Genomic DNA, 18,265 nt, shown 5'->3' on the forward strand with positions numbered 1-18,265 from the left:
CTTTTTCTTTTTCTTTTTCTTTTTCTTTTTCTTTTTCTTTTTCTTTTCTTTTTCTTTTTCTTTTTCTTTTTCTTTTCTTTTTCTTTTTCTTTTTCATATTGTGCAAAATAAGAAGAGGGAAGCAGGGTGTCTTCATCCATAAGGCCAATAGATAATAGAATGGCTATTTACTGCCAGTTTGACATTTACAATATACCTCACCTGCTTCAAGACATTGCTCTCTGTGTTGATCCCTGAACTTAGCATCACTGCTGATTTATCACAGTGGAATTGTAACCAATAACATTTCTTGGGACTGCAGAGCTCACTTAACAGAGATGCTATTGGTAACCATTTATTTTGGGCTTGGTGGGGCAAATTTTGCCACATTCTGACTCTTGATGTGAAAAACTATTTATTTATTTAATTTTTAAAATAAAACTCAGTCTTCTAAAGGTAACTGGGTTTTCATTTCAAGAAAAATATAAACAACACAAATTGTGATTTCATTAGCAACTTCTCTTTCTTAATACCTGCTGACAGACTGAAAACAAACAAACAAACAAACAAACCAACAACCAAACCAAAAACCAAACAATAAACACTGGCATAATCACAGAATCATCTAGGTTGGAAGAGATCTCCAAGATCACCGAGTCCAACCTCTGACCTAACACTAGCAAGTCCTCCACTAAACCATATCCCTAAGCTCTACATCTAAACGTCTTTTAAAGACATCCATGAATGGAGACTCAACCACTTCCCTGGGCAGCCTATTTCAGTGCCTAACAACCTGCTCAGTAAAGAAGTTCTTCCTAATATCTAACCTAAACCTCCCAATACACAACTTTAGCCCATTCCCCCTCATCCTGTCACCAGGCACATGGGAGAATAGACCAACCGCCACCTCGCTACAGCCTCCTTTCAGGTACCTGTAGGTGTGATAAGGTCACCCCGAGCCTCCTCTTCTCCAGGCTAAATAGTCCCAGCTGCCTCAGCTGCTCCTTGTAAGACTTGTTCTCCAGACCCTTCACCAGCTTTGTTGCCCTTCTCTGGACTCGCTTGAGCACCTCCATGTCCTTCTTGTAGCGAGGGGCCCAAAACTGAACACAGTACTCGAGGTGTGGCCTCACCAGAGCCGAGTACAGGGGGCAATCACTTCCCTGGACCTGCTGGCCACGCTGTTTCTTGTACAAGCCAGGATGCTGCTGGCCTTCTTGGCCGCCTGAGCACACTGCTGGATCATATTCAGCTGACTGTCAACCAAAACTCCCAGGTCCTTCTCTGCCAGGCAGAAAATACTTATGCGAATTCCTGACCCTGGTTAGAACTATGGCACTTCCATCTGGATAACTGAATTAATCAGAAAATATGAACTCATGAAAACCCACATCTGTCTTGCTACTAAGCATATTTGTGTTTGTATGCTTAATCTTGGATTACAGAAGTGCTGACTGAGGATTGCCATGAAGAGAAGCTAGTTCAGAGATGCCTCAAGGTACTGACGTGGCCAGGGAAGGAAGGACACAGGACAAGTTTGAAAGACCCTAAACACCTGCGAGGCTCTACCCAAATTATTACTGTACCCTCCCTGCCAGTGTATTGTATATGTGTTTTCCAAGGTAGGAAATGTTCTGGTGCAGTGGAGACTGTGTGAGAGCTTTTGCAGTTGGAAATGTTCCCATAACCTTTGACATGAACAGTAATTTCTACAGAGGTATTTCATCTCTAAGCAAACCAGTAATATTCATGTAGGTAGGCAGATGAATAATAAAGACCATCTTTCTAGTCCTTTACAATTTCCTTTCTGCTTTGGGAGCTTTCATCAAAGAATGTGAATCTCCGAGGCTACTGCTGGTACTGTTTGTGACTGGGTTGACTGGGGAAACCATGGCTATTTTATTTTTCTTTAAACCCTCCTGAAGCTCAGCTGTGTAATGAGAGTGGGGTTTGATACAAGTTCTAGCTACTTACATTTTCCAGTTTGTTACTGTTTTGAATCCCACTGTTCTATGCCACTTCTTTGGATCTTCTTGTTAGATGTTATAATTATCTTTGAAAATGTGTCCTGAGAGAAGAGAGGATATGCTGGGCCAGGCTGAAAGATGTGCAGATCAGACCTACTCCCTCTCCATTTGTCTTTGTGGAGCCACGCTGCAGATCTGGATGAGGTTTCATTAAAGGGAGTTCATATTCAACAGAATTATTTTTAAATTAAATTTAAATTCTTCAGAATTTTCTTTGCATAGATAGTAGATCAAATATGCTTAATCAAATATGCAAATGTGCTCTGGCATACTGATACTTCTGACCAAATAAGTAATGCTGGAGAATTCCTCTGCCTGTCATGTAGCAGCAGAAGAAAAGAAAGGGAAGAAAATGGGGAGAATGGCCCTAAGTGCTGTGAGACCCTTCACACTCCTTCCACAGGCCCTCAGAAGTTTTGTTGAGATCAGCTCCAGGAGTGTGCAAACAGAGTTTCCCTGATCCACAGGACACTTTATTTCAAAAGATACTGCAAAAACAAGCCCTGATACTTCAGGATATTTTGAATGTCAGTTATGATTTATGAAATGAGACTTCAAGCCTTATTTCCTTTTCTTACTGAATAAAAGTTTTCAAATGCTTATTAAGATAACCTGAGAATCAAGAAGGAAAACAATGAATCACTCACAAAGAAGAAATGAATCTTCAAGAGAATCCTAAAAAAGAAACATTTATCATTCATGCTTCTTCATTTATCTCCCCAGGATGAGTTCCAGTCCCATCTGTGTGACTGATGCTACCTCCTTCCCCACCTTTTCTTTCATGCTGCCAGCCTGGAGAAGATGAGGAGCTGGAGCTCCTTAGAGGTGACACGACTGAGCTTCTCTCTCTTTCCCTGTTGCCATTCATGTTGCGGCCAGTTCAAAGAGTGAACAGAAATCAATACTTTTGGCTACCAAAACCAAGCAAACTTATGGTCTGTTCTGTGTTGTCTTTCACAATTGTCATTTTCTGACAATGATTTTTTGGCTGCTGTTACAGTCAGAAAAAAACAATTTCTCAAGGTGAGGAGCTGAGAAGCCACACCCTGCCTGAGATCTTCAGTTTGTTCTGGGTGTCCAGCCAGAAACACCTGAATGTGATGGCTGCAAGCTAAAAAATGTTAAGACCCTTGTACGTAGCATGGTTTGCATGTTGTGACCAGGTCAAGTGTAGGGCATATTTTTATTTTTTTATTTTTTGTCACCCAGGTACCACCTGGTGAATGGTCATCTGTCTACCCTATGTGTTTAATCTCTTCTCCATTTTAGAACTAGAATATTTTGTCTCTCATTACAAATGCACTACAGAAAGATAAACTGCTTGCTGTGCTCATTAGTATGTTAGCCCAGAGATTGATTTTTCCAGCTCACAGCATCAGTAACAAACTGAAAAGTTTGGAAGTGTTTCTGAAATGCACTAATGGATTAGCTTCTGCTCATCATTCCACTTGGTACAAAATGGAGCTAGCATTCCTGGTAATTAATCTAGAACTAACTTTGAAAAAGTCGAGAAGAGAAGGGTTCTCAATAGTTTTTTTTCTGAATTTTGAGAACTAGATTTTCAGACTTTCCATGAGTTTAACTTACTGTGAGGAAAAGAACAGCTTGAAGAGTTCTAGTAAATATAAGTCCAAACGTTTTTTTAGGCCAGCATTTTTTCAAAGAAGGAGGATCTATAGCTGCTCAGACTCTGAAAATGGGATTTCTATGTGGCAGGCTACATGCAGATGTAACACCTGAAGACTTAACTGCTTCCTTCAAAAATGTTACCTTCAGTTTTTGTAATAGGAGCTCCAGCACTGGACTCCCTCTATTTGGTATGGCACTTGAGAAAGAGGTATAAAAAGTAAGTGGAGCTCCTCCTCTGCACCAGAAGTGCAAAGAGTTTGGAAGACTCCTTGTTTCTTCTCAGTTTGCATTAACAATGGAAGCCTGCAGAAAAGTAAAAGGACACCTATAACATGTTTTGGGTGTGTAGCAAGCTGTCTGTTTATTTACTGCTGATGGGCATGGGGTTATGTCTGCTTGGGAAGGCCTCTGACTTTGTGGTGAGTGCTCATTCAAGATGGATGGTGTGATAAATGATTGAGTCCCAGATAGGATTCTAATTAAAGTTTGTAATTTATTAAGTGAAAAGAGGCAAGCAAACAGCGTTGGGTGCGCTGGGCGTCTCTGCTCCACCAAGACGCACACCTATTACATCAGGTGGCTGATTTTTATGTTCCTAGACTAATACATATTCATCACTATTTCTAGAAAAGGCAGGGTTATTATAATTAGTTCCTGGAATCCGAACCCTCTCCGGATGCATGCTTATCAGTCTATGGTGGTCTTTCTGGGGGTCTCTTGTGCTGAAGGCTCGTAGTCTTCCTCCCAGGCTTTGTCCTTTGGTCGTCCTTCAACTCCCCCTTTCTCCTTATTTGGTGGATTTCTTTGCCGGATATCAGAAGCTTGGGCAGCAAAAGTCAGCAGTTTCCTAAAAAAAACTCCTTGGTCCTCTTATCTCCCAGACTCGAGTCTCAATGTTCGCCCTTCAAACCCTCTATTTACACAAATTGCTGGACCCTTCCATTGCATGATACAAGACATGTACACACTGTTTTTCTTAAATAGAAGGGTATATTTCATCATGCGGCCCTAGCATTGTTCCATACTGACACAAATCAAATGAACACATTTCACAGCGGCTTCCTAGGTTTTCTGCTGGATTTGCAATATACAATCAACAACTAAATTGCAACAAATCTGAAAGCAAAAACTGAAATACAGGTTTGGGAAGTATTGGTTTAGGAAAGGGCAATTCAACACATAAGTGTATCTCTGTAAGAACTGGATCTTAATTGTCTTAAAATGTCATGGTAAATTTTTAGGGATTGATTATGTACCAAACTGCATTGGTTATTCTTTCTTCAACAAGAACTTTGATATTGGATATCAGCAAGTAATTCCTGTGCATGTGCATACACAGACACGGGCAAACCTATTTTGTTTTTATAATGTAATGGAGATATTTCCCAGTCCTTGCCAAAGGCTGCTCTGAACAATTTTTCTACCTGTGAAGTACTTTATCCTGAATACGCTCTCCCTTACCAAGGTAAATGAGCCTGGCTTCTGATGCCAATATGTAATTTTCCATAAAAAAGTTTTCTTTTTTCCGAGTTGCCAGAGAGAGCAACAACAGAAACAACATCCGCATCTTTGCTGAATTCTATTGATGATATAATGAAGAGAACCCCAAATTTTCCATGACAGTTCCTGAAAAATGAAAAAAAAATTCCTTAAAAGAAAAAAAAAAACACAAATCAATAATTGATTCTTTTGCTTAAATCAAAACAAAATTTTAGTTATCTATATTCTTGATCAAAACCTCAATCTAAAGGTAACTGTGTGCCAAACTTACCACTGAGACTAGTGTTGACTTTGACATGCAAAGCTACAAAACCATGGCTGCCAGCAAAATTCCCATGCAGCACTATATATTTTTCCTCTTGTGATTTTGCATGTTATTGTCAGTGGCACTGTGGCTTAAAATCTCCTGAAGCCAGATCCAGGCTCTGCTGGACCTATCCTATGGGCAACCTCAGAATGGCTTTAGAGAAGCCACATAAAATGTAATGGATGAGAAGTTCTTATGCAGACTGTATCAAACTATGTTCTGTTGTCATAAATTTAGTAATAGAACTTTTAGTGATTTGCTGATATAAGAGTGGGAATTTAGGGGTTTCTTTTTTGAATGCTATATATGTGAAAAAGAAAAAGAAGAACACATCAATGTAAATTCAGTTGAAAAGCCAAACCAGATGAAGTTACCACAATTATTGATAAAAAAACCCTAAGCAGTAAATATATAGCCAAATATTGAATCATATTTGAAACTATATTGACAATATTATTTGTACAGAAATGGGCAGAAAGGGAAAATCTCCATGTCTTCAAATGGAAGATAAATAATTATGACAGTTTTCACTGTATGCTCTGCAAAGATGCAGCTATATTTCCATTTTTTTTATTTTTTTTTTTTTAATTAAAATACCAAATTTGTATAAGGGCATGAGGAAATAGGTCTAAGTTTAGACTATGTCAATATAGATTTTATACCTGTACTATGGTTGTCATACAATACAATACAATACAGTAAAAACAATACTGTGCCCCAAACCACCTCAAATAAGATCCTCTTCTTATATAATAGTGCTATTTCTCCCCTAAAATGAAATGACAGAGAAAAACACTTGATTTCTTTGAATCAATGAAACTGTCTCATCTACTTGCTCAGCACCACTATAAGCATTTGTGTCTATGTGCGTTCATGTGACGTATTATTGGAGAAGAGCTGTCAGAAATCAACATTTGCTGGAGCAAAGATGAGAGGTTTTAGGGATATGAAATCACAGCAGACATTCCAGTTATCCCATTAAGATGAGATGTGACCTTTAAATGGAAGAGTGATACTTTGGAGGCTGACATTTGATTTCCCAGTACGTTCCCAGCATGCCCCCAGCATGTTGCAATTTGCTACAAAACAATGAGTAGCATTCATCTGAGGCTAAAAATTTATTTTGGAAGTGCACAATATGCTGTGAAAACAGCAATTGCATTTTATGACTTGCCAGGCAGTCTTTCAATGTGCTAGAGAAATTATCAGAAAAGGAACGAGTGGGTTTATAAATATTGCATGAGAGAAGATGTATAAACAAACAAAAAATCTATGGTTCCAGATATATTACTCCTTTTGTTAAAGCAGTATTTATTAATACATTAGAAAATCCCATTGAAATATTGAAGAGTTTGGTTGAAGCTGGGAAAGCTGAAACAATAGCTGTTTCAGCTCTATCTTCAACGTTCTTCCCCTCATCACTGCACAGCTCAAACACACACTTCCATGAGTGCTGCTTCCCTGCTGACACGGCTCTTGGCATTATTGGAAATCTTTACAAACCCTCTGCTGGGCCTCTGCTCGGGAAAGGAGCTGCTACTTGTAGGGCATGTTGCTTCCTACAAATGATGTTGTACAAGGTTCAAAACATAGCAGCTGGCTGCCTGCCTCACCAGGCAGTCCTGCTGTGCCATGCAGGCACGGCAGCCCTGGGGTGACACATCCACAAACTTTTTCTTTGTCACCCTGAGGCACCGGTCCTAGGATGGTACACACCACCCTGCTGGACCTCCTGCCAGGCCATCTCACAAGGCAGAGTAAGTACACAGAATCATAGAGTCATCAAGGTTGGAAAAGACCTTCAGGATCATCAAGACCCCTAAGACCTTCAGGATCATCAAGTCCAGCCATCAACCTGAGCTACTGAGTCCCATCACAAAACTGTGTCCCTTAGTGTCACATCTCTTAAGCACCTCCAGGGATGGGGACACTACCACTTCCCTGGGCAGCCCATTCCAATGCTTGACCACCCTCTCTATGAAGAAATTCTTACTGATGTGCCAGCTAAACCTCCCCTGACACAACCTGAGACCATTTCCTTGCATCCATCACCCAAGAAAAGTAGAAAAATACACTCCCGGCAAAAACTGAGTAAGGTGAAAAATAATTTTCTCAGTGCTTGTCCTGCACTGAGAATGAAGTTGGACTGAACTGTTTTTTATTGGCAGCAGCAACAACTGAAGAAAAGTGGTTTCAAACATAAACATAAAGCAAGAATGGTAAGGTCTATTTTGCTTTGCTCTAAAACTTTTTTTTTTTTGCCTAAAATAAATCACAGAATCACAGAATCACAGAATTTTCTAGGTTGGAAGAGACCTCAAGATCATCAAGTCCAACCTCTGACCTAACACTAACAGTCCCCACTAAACCATATCCCTAAGCTCTACATCTAAACGTCTTTTAAAGACCTCCAGGGATGGTGACTCCACCACTTCCCTGGGCAGCCCGTTCCAATGTCTAACAACCCTTTTGGTAAAGAAGTTCTTCCTAACATCCAACCTAAAACTCCCCTGGCGCAACTTAAGCCCATTCCCCCTCGTCCTGTCACCAGGCACGTGGGAGAACAGACCAACCCCCACCTCGCTACAGCCTCCCTTGAGGTACCTGTAGGTGTGATAAGGTCACCCCTGAGCCTCCTTTTCTCCAGGCTGAACAAGCCCAGCTCCCTCAGCCGCTCCTCGTAAGACTTGTTCTCCAGGCCCCTCACCAGCTTCGTAGCCCTTCTCTGGACTCGCTCGAGCACCTCCATGTCCTTCTTGTAGCGAGGGGCCCAAAACTGAACACAGTACTCGAGGTGCGGCCTCACCAGAGCCGAGTACAGGGGGAAACAATAGCTTCACATTGTGATTAAAATTTTTTTTTTTTTTTTTAAATTATTATTATTAAATTGTGAAATAGTTGAGGTTGGTAGGGCCCTTTGGAGGCCATCTGCTTCAACCCCTGCTCAAGCAGGGATAACCAGAGCAGGCTGTCCAGGACCATGTCCAGGTAGCTTTTGAAGGTCTCTAAGGAGGGAGACTCCATAACCCCTCTGGGAAAGTCTGTTCAGTCACTGACACTGTAAAGAAGTTTCCTGCAGATGAAATCATAGAATCCCAGAACAGCTGAGGTTGGCAGCTATTTCAACCTAGAGCAGGTTGCCCAGGACCATGTCATGATGGCTTTTGAACATCTCCAAGACCCCACAGCCTCTCAGGGCAACCTGTGCCAGCACTCTGGCACCCTCACAGTAAACAAGCATTTCCTGACGTTCAGAGGGAATCTCCTATTTATGCTCATTGCTTTTTGTCCTGGCACTGAGCACCACTGAAAAAAGCCTGGCTATGTTCTCTGTGCCTCGTCTCTTCATTAAATTGAATTTTATTCAAAATTATTGTTTTTTTTCTTTTGGCTTGTTTCACAAACATTTGGGAAAGTCAGGAGGCTGGCAGAATTCAAAAGAAAAATGTAATTTTTCATCACTAGTATTTTCATTTTTGTCTTTTAGGGTACAACACTGTTTCTGTTGTTTTTCATTAGTTTTTTTTTTTTTTTTTTTTTTTTTTTCCTTCCTCACTCCCCCCACTCTCCCCCACCCTCAGCTTTATCAACTGGGACCTTGAAAATATAAGAGGTCTGCCATTACTGAGTGAACTAACATGTTGCACCTTCTCGAGTCATTAGTACCTCCAGGTTTTTGACAGCCAGATTATTCTTTAATTATTTTCCATCTCTACATGATTGTTAAATGCTGTTATTCAATACAAAATATTTCTCAAAATGTTTCTTGACTGTTTTGTTACTGATAATAGATTATTCTCCCAAACAAGCAAAACAGAAGTGAGCTTCAATGTCTCTGAAATTATTATGAAGGTAATTATACTAGTTCCTCTAGTGCCAAATAATATTTATAGTGTTTTTGTTTGTTTGTTTGCTTGTTTTTTTCTGTGTCCAATCCAATTTTTCATTTTCTTTAATAATTTACAGTTTGACTATCAGTATGGCACCACATTTCTTTATACCTAGCAATAATGGCACTGCAGACAGGAAACCAGCCAGGGAATCAACAATAGCACCTAAAATCTGAAGTAGGGGCTAAAAAGAGAGTCTTGGATGAAAAGAACCAAGCCCTGCCAGGCTAGACTGCCAGGAAGATGAGGCTGAAAACTGTAGGCAGGGCTTCCCTTCACTACATCCTGTTGCTGGCTCCAAAAGCAATGTGTGCAGTGGATGTAAAAACAACTGGATCAACAGGGCTAGGTCAAAAAAATATACCTAGTCCTTTTATGTAGTCTTTAATAATTAATTTTAGACAAAAGATGGACAATTTATGGTGAATCTCCTGTTTTCCCTATTTATTTTGTCATTATGGAAAAAGTTGGTATTATCCTCAAACCCCTACGTTTCCACTTTTTTGAAGCTGAAACAGAATCGTTCCATTATTTTCTCAGGAGAAAAAGTTTAATGATCTGTTATTAACTTCTTGCCCTTCTCTTCATTATTATTATCTCCAGTCTTAAGTCTCTGGTATAATAATTAAAAGCAGATGACCACAGGCTCAATCTTGAAATGAATCCTTTTAGAGTGAAGCACTTTGAATCATTTACACTAAAAAAAGGAAAAAAAAGTTTTAACTCCCAATCTAGACAAACCTACATGACACCAAGGCCATTTCTTTTACTAATGGGAAAAACAAACTCTTTGAATTTTTTTTGAATCATTAAATAAAAATGATTGCATGTCTTAATACAACATCAATGGAGAGCTAGTAAGTTGCCTGTTATTAGAAAGAGGTGATGATTTTTTTCCCAGTAGAGGGCAGTGATGAAATGTATCCAAATCACTGCTCACTACCTTGACTCTCAATTGGAAGCACAGTGATTACTTCACAGTAACGTCTGTTTTCTGAGGATTTATAGTCTGAACACATATTAATGCAGTCTGCATGGGCTGTTAATAAACATCCAAATGTTTTTTATCTAGATGCAATGTTACAATCCTCTTTTGCAAGATTTTAACTAAACTCTGTATGCTTGCAACTGTTGGGTACCCTCTGTTATCAGAACGCTAAAGTCTTCATTTTGGTTTGTTCAGTTTCAGCCTTAATGAGTACTTTTATTGTGGAAGAACACTATGCACGAAAGCATTAACTTAGATGTGCCTGGTCAACACAGGACATTAGTTTGTCTTAAATTGTTCAATGAACCAGTTTGTATTACTTTTCTGTAAATAGCAACATTTTTTGCTTGAAATTATTATGGAAAAATATTATATTACCTAAAATAAACTGAACATTAATTTTACTTTTGGAATGATTAAATAAACACACATTAGAGAAAGTTCAGCCACTTTCTTTAGGACAAAAGACCAGAGAGGAAGGGAATTTGAAAGTGCTGTTGAAAGTATCCATCCTGTCACTTATAACTAGTCTTAGTTTTATTTGTTTGTTTGTTAAAATTGTAATTGCCTTGCTCAGCTGCTGCCTTTAGATTGCTCTATCAGTGATAGTTTTTGACATCAAATTTCAAATTCAAGTCAGATTTGACTGAGATTTTAGTTTAATCCCTTGTCATGACTTTCCTGGTGGTGATTACATATTCATTTGGTATTGCATAGCACCTGAAACAAGATTTTTTTTTTTTTTTTTTTTTTTCAAACCTGTAAGAGGTGGTTTTTGCAAGTAGGTTTTAGGACAAACCTTATTTTCTTGTCCTTTGCCGTGCAGAGAATTGAGCTGAATCTTGGACCTGGAGTCTGATGTGATACCCCTGCTTAGCCCAGATGGCTACAGAGAGCAGAGTGACAGCTATCAAGACAGATGCTTCACTCATGTTGTGAACTGAAGATTGATCTGGCTAAGCACAAATAAGTCCCTCTTGCTGAGCTAACACAGAAGGTGATCATTCAAGGTATGCACAATTTCTCCTCTATCCATTTCCTTTTCCAAGGGATAGGCAACAAGCATAATTAATTAGAAATTTCTTTCCTTGCTTTGCAAAAGCAGCCGATGCTGCAGGCATAAACAAACAGCTTCTCTTGAAAAAAGCAGCTTCTCTTTTGAAAGATCCTGCTAGTTTGGAAACATTCTCTATAGTTCGTGTGAAGAATATAACAGGGACCAGCAATGTTGCTCACTTTTAGTTGACACCAGTGTTATACTCTACTGTTTTAGTTATAACTTAATAAAAGAGTGTTTTGGGTTTCAAATGAAAGTGGATGCAAGGCAATGCACTGCAATGCATCTTCCTCCTACCCTGTTGTTGCCCTTGGAGGTACCCTAAGTTCCCCATGCTCTCCCTTGCAGTACCCTTTGCCCCTCAGTGCTTTTCCACCTCCATACTTCTTGCTCCTTCCTTGTAGCCTGTTGCCACCACTGGACCAATGATCCCCATCCTAAGTAGCCTTCACCAAGGTCTCCAATGTCCTCCTCATGATTGATCTGATCCTTCTTGTAACATTTTCCAGTAAAGCTGCTGTAATTTCCTTGCCTGTTGCTGTTCATCCTACAATACCCAGCCTACCCTTTGCTGCCCAGCATTCTCAGCCTCCAGTCCCTGGCTCTGTCATGGTGTTACAAATTTCCTTGCTCCTCCATGATCACTGCTGGCTGATGGTTGAAAAGAGCTAGCTCTTTATAATTAGCGATTCTCCAGAGAACCCACACATGATATTTGACCTGCCATTCTGCTGGCTGCCACTCAGATGTTATGCCCATTTGTATCAGCCCACTGGCCAGGAAACCCTGCATGCTTGTTGGGAATTACCTGTGCTCTGCCTGACACCCCTGGAAGACCAGAAAACATACACACGTAGCCCTTCCCTTAGGGGTGTCTTTGTGGCAAAGAGGGATGAATTCACATTGAAGGGGTTCAGCACAAAACCACCCTCTCAACGTGTACCAGAAATATGGGAAGACAGTACTGTCTCTCTGATGGTGACTGTACTCATTTCATCCACTTGCAAATATGAATCAATGTCTTAACAACCAATATTTTTATTACTGGATGGAAAATTTTAACTTGCTACCTAAACAGGGTAACAGTGAGTATTAAAGTATAATTATATTAATAGCTGTTTACCCACTTTCCTCCATGAGGCAGGCCAACTGTTGTTTTCCCCTATCAGAAGCAACTTTTAGCCACAGCTTACAACTGGAAGTAATGCTGCATAGCAAGGCTAGGTTTAAAGTGAGCTGCTGCGGCAGTGTGCCATCCTTCTTGTTGCTGCTTCTCCTCCTGAGGGTTGCCCTGGTGTGAGCCCCTTGCCTTTGCTCTCTTCTGGCCCGCAGGTTTTGCTGCCTGCCTCTCTTTCCCCTTTGCTCCCAGTAGCGGTGTGTGTACCACCCCACACTCCATTTAGTCTGATGGCCTTTCCAATAGCTGACCTGGAAGTTCCTGTTGGCCCCACTCCTGGTGGAAGCACAGAGAAACAAGCCAGTGGTGGTCTTTCAGGCCACAAAAGGCTCTCAAAACATCCTATGAAAGAAAATCTTACACCAAATGTTCCCACTGACCTTCTGTTTATCAGGTTTTAACCCATGTATCCTGGCTCTGGGAGCTATTGCCGTAGATTAGCAGGGCTACAAATGTTAGGGCCATTCAGCCAGAATTAATAGCCCTAGGGGCTCAATACATTATTACACCTGACATTTTCTCCACAATATGACTCTCTTTTGGGAGGAAAAGGCAGTTCCTCAATAAAAAAGTGAAGGGGAGAGAAATAGATATATGTCTGATCTGATTTCACTGTGGTTAAAAAAACTACTACTGGTGCTGAAGCCTGCAAAGCAGAGTTGGGGATGGAAGGCTGCTTAATTAAGGCTAAAATTTGCTCCCTCTGCAGCAGAGGGAAGGTGAGACAGCTTAATATTTTTGGCAACTGAGACCCAACAAGGTGAGGTAACCCTTGGTATAAGACTTCCTATGTGATCTACCTCTGCATCAAGAAGTTACTTGTGACCTTACTGTTTCACATTTGCATTAATGCAGTAAAGCAAACCCCAAACAATAAAAAATCATAAGTATTCACTAAGAACAATATAAGGGAGGGAACAGGGCCTTTTTTCTTAATGTTATTTATTTATTTATTTATTTATTTATTTATTTATTTATTTATTTTGAGGCTGTGCTGTCACAGAAAAAATAAAGTTTAAGAGACATAACTGAAATTGCAAAAGGATGAACATTTTGAATTAACTCTGTTGACCAGCCTCATTTTAATGAAACACCAACTTGCATTATTGGTCTTCTCTCTCCAGTCCTAAAAGCTCTCTCTGGCATTCAAATGACAGATCAATCACTGCAGCTCCAGGCTAAGAAAACCTTCCTGCAATATTACAGGGCAGGTAGGCTTTTGGCTCAACATTCGTTTCAACACAGTGATTGCAACTTGCAATTATAAATTTAATCTTGCTGTATGAGACCATAAGACCCAATTCTGATGTGGAGATCTACATGCCACACATTTGTACTTTCTTATAAAATACTTGAATTCCTAAACAATGCAGTGCTTTATTGATATGCAAAGCTGTTCAGGTAAAACATGATTAATTTTATAGCTGGAATAGAATGGCTTATCTGTAAAAAATAACATATGCAACACATTTCCTTCCTTTATGCTCATGGAATACATTTTTGAGCATATCCTAATTTCTTTGTCTTGATTTGTTATTTCAAATATTTCAGCCATAGTCTGCAGGCTTAGTCCCATTTATCTAACTGGGATCTATATCTAGAAGTGGGAAGCCTAGGTGTGATTTTGCTGCTGGGGATAGGTTAATCACAACTGGCCAGTGAAATGAATGGGATTTTCTCTGTTTCTCATGAGATCTATACAAGCACTTCCAGCAGTAGTACTCACAATTGCTGATCTAAATCCTTATTTGCTTGACTGGTTGTGAAATGTATTGCTTTGCACTGCAGTGCTAGGGACATTTGTGGTTTTTAATTTCTGTTATTCTGGCACTGCCTGCGGCTCCTGTGGAGAGCCAGTTTCTAGGGCTTGTGGGCAGCTCCTGCTGGAAGGAGACAAGGCTTAGCCCTCTATTGAGAAAGCATATTCAGAAAGTCTCACCTGGACAGGGAAGAAAGAAAAGGGAAATAATTTATTTGTTCCCAATTTCAAACTTCTTTAGAGGCACTTATTAAAGTGTTTTCAGGGCACATTTTCTTTTCTTGTTACTTGTGCATCTTTTCTGAAAGCTTTGCTGCTGCTGGTTCTGTTCTCACATGCACACACCTATAGGCTATATAACAGTGCCTAGCTCACACAGCTCAGCTGGTAGACAGCTGTGTGCAGGCTTGTTTTGGACTGCTATCTCTTGCTGCAAGTGAAATTGGAACTTCTTGCACAGAGAGGTGCCCAGCAATGCCTTCTCACTCTGCAAGGGAATAAAGCAAGTGTTTTTGACAAACTAAATGAAAATAGTTATACCCATGACCAAAACAAATGAATTTAGTCTTTGTCAGCTAGCTCAGTCAGTATTCAGCTGGTGGTGTTAATTACTACTGTTACAGAAGATAACTTACATGTTATTAGAGTGATGTTGAAAAACAGAATAAAAATGAAAAACAAACAAAAAACCCCAAGACCTATCTCTGTAATGCTGAACCCTGTGTAATGATATCTTCAGTACAAGGAGAGTACAAAAATATATGTCAAACATACTGTTTTGATTTGATAGGTTTTGATCCTGTCATTGGTGTCAACCACTGCAAAATTTACAGGGTGACAGATTCATTTTTTCAAAAAAATCAATTAAAAAAAACTTATGGTTTTGATAACAGAATGTTCTGGAAATATAAAAAGCATGTTAATCTGCTTTTGAAGCCTACAATCCAGTTCATTCCAATCCAATCCAATCCAATCCAATCCAATCTAAAACATTCATATTGTGAGGCCACGCTCTGTAGAAGGTACTCTGTACAGACCAATGTTTCCACACTGATTAAAAATGATAAATTAAGAAACTCAGAAAGCCCACTTTAGAGCATTTTCTGAATGAGTCCAAATTCAGAGAAAATTGATATTTTTAGAGGAGGGAATTAAAGAAATAATTTGAAAAGTCAAAAAGTCAAGTAAAATTGATTGTTTTTCTGTTGCTTTCATCAGCCAGGATTAAAAAAAAACACTGCAGTATTAAATTAAACATTTCTATAAATTTACTTTTGTGCATATTTATGATACTGTTTTTGGTAATAAAATCTTGGAGACGGTATTAGAATAATAAAAAATGCAGCTGCTATATCTTTCAAGTAGCATTGTTTTACAAATTAAAGCTGAAAGGAATTCCATGGACTGACAAGAACAGTGCAGATGAATTTTCTTTTCTGCAGACAGATCTGCATTTGTTTGTGTAAACTTTACTTGAGCTACTCTGACATCATGGCAGAGTGCTTTGTCTTAGATTTGAGAAGTTCTATTCAAGAAGAAATATAATCCCATTTATCCCAGATTCATGGCATTTATCTCCAGTCAAAGAGACTGTACATCCTTTTACTGTTAATGGCCAATAAGAATAATCTGCCCTATATAATAAAGAGGATTGAATTGTAAACAAAGAAATTGCAGATTTTAGAAGAAAAGCAACTAAATACTAAGCTCCCATTTCAGCATTCAGTTTCATGTCTGATGTGGTATATCAAGGCAGTTTTCAAGGTTGGCTGATGCAGGTATTCAAGCAAATGAAGGAGGAGAGGATGGAACTCTGTTTTGGCTTGTAGTCCAAAGACTCTACTCTAATGTACTTTCTGTGTAAACTTGGCAAGGCAATTGCTTTCTTTGTGTCTCAGTTACCATTTGAACAACTCCTTATTATCTATTATGATAAAGATTTGATAGACAGATGGAAAGACACTGTAAACTTCTGTCTCACAATAAACATATATAGAGATGAAATTACATAATAACCAACAACATGGGCTATTACAAAAATCAAGCATTTTTCTGAAAGTGAGTAGCAACTTTACATGTTTCTCTGAAGGCAGAGGTCTTCTGGCTACTTTTTGTGTGAGAAAAAGGCATTGCCTTCCTATCTAATTGCTGACAAATACAGGGAAGAATTTGTTCTCTGCTTTAAATCTCTGCTACTGGATGTCTTGTTCTGGGAATTTGAAAGTTGAATCCTTGAATCTGAATTGTCAAAACAATTGTTATGTCTCAAGTCTTTGCCTTTCTTTCTTTCTTTCTCTCTCTCTCTCTCTCTCTCTTTCTCTCTTTCTCATTTCACAGAGAAAGAATTTCAAATCTTTCACTGAAGATTTTTAGCAACAAACATATCAGTTCCCTAGCTGTAAAAGAGAGATTGAGCTAGTTTATATAGAATGGGACATCATAAATACTGAGCTGTAATCTATATAAATAAAAGATTCCTATATAGAATGTATTCTTGAAACAGCACAGCCTTGATTCAGGGAGCAGCTTGGCTAAGTAGTATGCCCAGTCCAGGCCAGTATGGATGGTCCCGGCAGCAGGAAATAAGATGGAATACCCAGCAAATGCACGTGAATATCCATGTGAGGAGAAGAAGGTCAGAAAGGCCTTAAGAGAACATAAAACTCTTTTTTTTTTTTTTTTTCATTTTTTTTTTTTTTTTTTTCAGTCAGAAGCTTACTCTCTGAACATTTAAATTTTTGAAGCTGATAATGCTTGGATGAAATAGGCATATGGTATAGCTTCCCCTAGAGAACTCTTTCTGCTACTGCCTCCTCATGCAAACTGAGTATTGTCCTACTTAGAAAAAACTCTTGCATTGTGAAAGGAAGATTACAATTCATGCTTCCTGCATCTTTGTTGGTGGCTTGAGGCTGGTTAGGGACAACCTGAAAATTATTTTGGCAAACCTCCCAAACAGTTTTGAGTCCAAAATTGGCTGTGAGAGAAAAAGAGTCAAAAGGACAAGTACAGGACACCTGAGTCTCAGGAGGCACAATTATTTTTGGATTTAAGCATGCTGTATGTTTAACAGAAAACTGGTGGGACTGAGATAAGCAGCACTGTGTGGGCACCATTTCAGGAGTAGGCCCACCTGCAGTAGAATGGTGTGTAAAGGGAAGAAAGCAACATGGCCACTCCCCTTGCTCTGTCCCAGGGAGTTTGTTAGGCTGTATCAGCAAGTCACCCTTCATATCTCCTGAAAATCTATGCTTGTTTTTCACTGCCCTTAACTTTAAAAACTAAGTTTTTTATGGTTGGTATAAATCTAACTGTAGAGTGTTGAAAATCAACCTCAAAAATCTCAAAGAACAACTTCAAGAAGCTCATCTAAACCTAAAACATTTCACTTTTCCATCTGATATGCCAAGATATCAGCTTCTAAGTTCAACATTCTTCCCACAAAATAAAATTACTGCTTGTGTAACCAGCTAGGTTGTGAAGTAAAGCAAAGTTTGAAATTTTCTAATGTCACAGAAATTTACAAACCCCAAGAACATGGATCAGCGGTATAAGGTAATGAGGCATTTGAGTGGTAAAACTGGTTATTATGAAGTTCTACAATGCATTTCCACAGGGATGGAAAGCTATCAGCAGATGTCTCTGGAAATGAAAATGTGTTTTTTACCAAATTTGTTTCTCCAGACTTCACTAAAAGTCTACCTGAGATCATGCAACTAATACAATTATCACTAAAAGCACAGGGAAAATTTCAGGTTAAGAAAAGGGAGAAAACACATGGATAAGTTTGAAGTTTGCTGCTGAGCTAGTCCTGATAATCAGTACACTACAGCTTTCTGAGCATTTGATCAATTCCAAATGTCAGTTATAATTGAACTGGCATTCCTTACGTACATCCATATGTGCATGTACACTCACATATGTGTGTGTTTGAGGTGGATGAAGGACCAGA

The 18,265-nt window shown here is 39.2% G+C and overlaps 1 long non-coding RNA gene across 2 annotated transcripts in view; it reads left to right on the forward strand.

Moving 5' to 3' along the window:
* LOC118165025 overlaps window positions 1-18,265 on the forward strand; it is a 95,433-nt gene that overhangs the window by 51,455 nt on the left and 25,713 nt on the right. The window contains exons 1-2 of one of the 2 annotated variants that reach the window (XR_004749817.1): window positions 2,728-2,831; window positions 11,147-11,330. This is a non-coding gene — a long non-coding RNA (uncharacterized LOC118165025). Of the gene's footprint in view, window positions 1-2,727; window positions 2,832-11,146; window positions 11,331-18,265 lie in introns of those variants that run through there. The other variant, XR_004749819.1, reaches the window with a different exon arrangement.

This window comes from Oxyura jamaicensis, chromosome 3 (assembly GCF_011077185.1).
Source record: "Oxyura jamaicensis isolate SHBP4307 breed ruddy duck chromosome 3, BPBGC_Ojam_1.0, whole genome shotgun sequence".
Taxonomy (NCBI): Eukaryota; Metazoa; Chordata; class Aves; order Anseriformes; family Anatidae; genus Oxyura; species Oxyura jamaicensis.